Source organism: Orycteropus afer, unplaced genomic scaffold (genome assembly GCF_000298275.1).
Source record: "Orycteropus afer afer isolate SDZICR_OR568_19922 unplaced genomic scaffold, OryAfe1.0 scaffold00507, whole genome shotgun sequence".
Taxonomy (NCBI): domain Eukaryota; kingdom Metazoa; phylum Chordata; class Mammalia; order Tubulidentata; family Orycteropodidae; genus Orycteropus; species Orycteropus afer.
Genome location: NW_006922094.1, coordinates 1,821,453 through 1,824,975, shown reverse-complemented (window position 1 = coordinate 1,824,975; position 3,523 = coordinate 1,821,453).

Below are 3,523 nucleotides of genomic sequence, written 5' to 3'. Positions count from 1 at the left end.
GAAACCCAAGGAGGGGTCGCTATGAGTCGGGTCCAACTCGATGGCACGTAACAACATTATAACAGAAAGGACACGAGTGGGTGGCTTTCATAAACAGAAATTTATTTTCTCACATTCTAGAAGGCTAGAGGAACTCTGGTAGGGCTGTGGTTAAGGCACTGGGCCACTAAGCAAAAGGTTGGCAGTTTGAGCCCAGCAGTCACTCTGCAGGAGGCATTTGCTTTCAGAAAGATTTACGTCTTGGAAACCCTATGGGTGTTGCTATGAGTTGGAGTCAACTTGATGGCAGTTTTTGTTTTTTGGAGGAGGCTAGAAGGTCAAGTTCAGAAAGTGGCTGTAGAAGATTCTTTGTCTATTTCAGCTTCTGTAGCCTTGGCATTCCTTGGTTCCTTGGCAACCCTCACATGGTGTCCCTCTTCCTCATTAGTTCTTGCTTGTCCCTGTCCATGCTGTTCTTTAGGTCACTTGGAAGTGACTAGGGTTAGGACACACCCTATACTGATTAGGGCCTCATTAACGTAACAAAGAAAAGCCTGTTTCTAAAAGGAATTATGTCCACAGCTATAGGGGTTAGGATTCCGACACATATTTTGACCAGACACCACCAAACCAAACCAAACTCACTGCCCTCAAGTCAGATCTGACTCATAGTGACCCCTCTTTGGGTTTCCGAGGCAATGTCACTATAGAAGTAGATTGCCCAACCTTCCTTCTGAGGAGTGGCTGAGGGGTTTGAACCACCAGCCGTCTGGTTAGCAGTCAAATGCCTTAGGCACTGTGCCACCAGAGCTCCCATGTAGATCCTATGACCCAACAATTCCACACCTAAGATATTCCAAGAGAAATTTGCACACACACCCTGGAGACAACATACAAGTGTGTTCTCTGCATCACTGTTTCCAATAACAGAGAATCAGGAGCAACACAAGTAGCCACTGACAAAATAAATAAGTGAAACTGGAATACGGAATGCTACGCAGCAATGAAAATGAACGAACTGTTACATATCTACTCTCTTACGATTCTGGAAGTCAGAGTCCGAAATGAGCTACAATCAAGGTGTCAGCAGGCTAGACTCTTCCGGAGGCTCCGTAGGAAAATCCATGTCTTGACTTCATCAGCTTCTGCTGGCCACCTGTATTCCTTGGCTTGTGGCCTCTTCCTCCATCTTCAAAGCACATCCCTCCAGTCTCTGCCTCCACCATCAAGCTGCCTTCTCCTCTGAGGCCAGACCTCCCTGTCTCCTTCTTATAACAACATTTGTGGTTACGTTTAGTGTCCACTCCGATTATCCAGGACAAGCCCCATCTTGACATCCTTGCCTGATTCATATCTGCAAAGTCCTTTCTGACATGTAAAGTAACACTCACAGTTCTAGGGATTCTGACTTGATATCTTTGTTGGCTGCCATGGAGTCAGCTCTGAAGTCCATCTCAGTCCGGAAGCTCCGCTGAAATGTGTCCCGCATCATAGCAACACGCAGGTCTCCAGTGACAGACGTGTGAGGGCTGCACAAGAGTTCATTGCCTGGGGGTTGAATCCGGTGTCCCTCCTGACATGAGAATTCTGAGCCACCACTGCCTTCTTGGACCTGGGTACCTTTGGGGGCCTTTATTTAGCCCACCACAGTCACGCTGCCTGCCATTGGCACCCCGAGTATGAGAGTGTGAATTCCCTTTTATTTTCCTGGAGATCTGAGGTCTCCCCAACTCTCTGTCATCCCCTCAGTCTGCACCTCTCCCAGGATTTGTGATAATACCTCAATTTCCATTCTTCTCTGCAACTCTGGGAAGCTTGATTGTTCACCAGGCACGTGACTACCTGGAATCAAAACTCAGCTTTTTTGTGGAGTTGTGTGGCCATCTACAGCTAAGTTCTGACAGTAGAATGTAGACAGGTGTGGCACTCTTTTCTTCTCTTCAAGAGTGGGACATGCCCTTCTGTCTCCCTTCTGCCCTCCCTCTACCTGCTGGCTGGATGTGAATGTGAAGGATGGAGCTCAGGCAGCCATCTTGGGCCGTGAGGAGGAAGCTACATGTTAACAATGGAGCAACAAGACAGAAGGAGCCTGGGCCCTGACTATGGCTCTCAGGTCGCCTGCAGTTCTCTCTTCATATGAGAGAGATGAATACCCCTCATTTACAGTGAAACAGAAGAGTTGATGCTTTTGAGTTGTGGTGTTGGCAAAGAATACCGAAAGTCCCATGGACTGCCAGAAGAACTAACAGATCTGTCCAAGAAGAGGTGCAGCAGGAGTGCTCCTTGGAAGCGAGAATGGCCAGACTTCATCTCACCTACTTAAGTCATGTTGTCAGAAGGGACCATTCCCTGGAGAAGGGTATCATGCTTGGTAAAGTGGAGGGTCAACAAGAAAGGGGAAAGCCTCAACGAGATGGACTGACACAGTGGGTACAACAATGGGCTCAGGTATAGCAAGGATCGTGGGGCCAGCACAGACCAGGCAGTGTTTCATTCTGCTGTATATAAGGTTGCTGTGAGTTGGAGACAATTCGATGGCATCTAACAACAACAACAACAACACAGTAAAACCAAATACTAACTTGTGGAAGGCAGAAAAATGTCTCCCCCAAAAGATGTTCACATCCTGAGAACCTGTGAAGATGTTATATTAAGTTAGAAAACAAAACAAAACAAAAAACTCACAGCCATTCAGTCAGTCCAGATTCATAGCAACCCTTTAGGACAGAGTACAACTGCCTCATAGGGTTGCAACATAGCAACATCAACAGAACTGCCTCATAGGGTTCCCAACGCTATAAATCTTTACAGAAGCAGACTTCCTCATCTTTCTTCTGCAGAGCAGTTGGTGGGTTCAAACCAACAAACTTCTGGTTAGTAGCCCAATGCTTTAACCACACACCACTAGAGCTCTTTGTTATGTTATATGGTAAAGGGGAATTAAGGTGGCAGATGAAATTAAAGTTGTTAAACAGCTGACCTCAAAATAAGGAGTTTATCCTGGGTTATACAGGTGAGCGGACCAAGGTGATCACAAGGGTCCTTTAAAATGGGAGAGGGAGACAAACAAGAAGGTCAGAATCAGAGAGGGAGGGGAAGGTGCTATGCTGTGGGCTTTGAAGACAGAGGAAGGGGCTGCAAGTCCAAGAATGCAGGTCGTGATCTCTAGAATCTGCGAAAGGCAAAGAAATGTGTTCTCCCTTAGTGCCTCCAGGAGGACCACAGTCCTACCAAAAGCTTGATTTGAACCCAGTGGGATCTGGAGGATGATAAATTCCTGTGAAGTCACTCAGTTTAGGGTAATATGTTATGTCAACGATAGGAAATGCATTGACACAGACGTTGCCCCGGAATCTTTCTTTGCCTCTAAGGGTCCTAAGAAGTAACACCAATCAAAACACAGCACTGGGTACCATGCTGAGCACTTTGGGCCTGACCTGGTGCAGTGTAGTAAATTACTTAGTGTGGCTTTTCTACCCATAAGTCTTTGTAAACTCCAAGGTGGGATTTTCTATGAGCAACTGAGGAGCTCCTGATTGCTGAA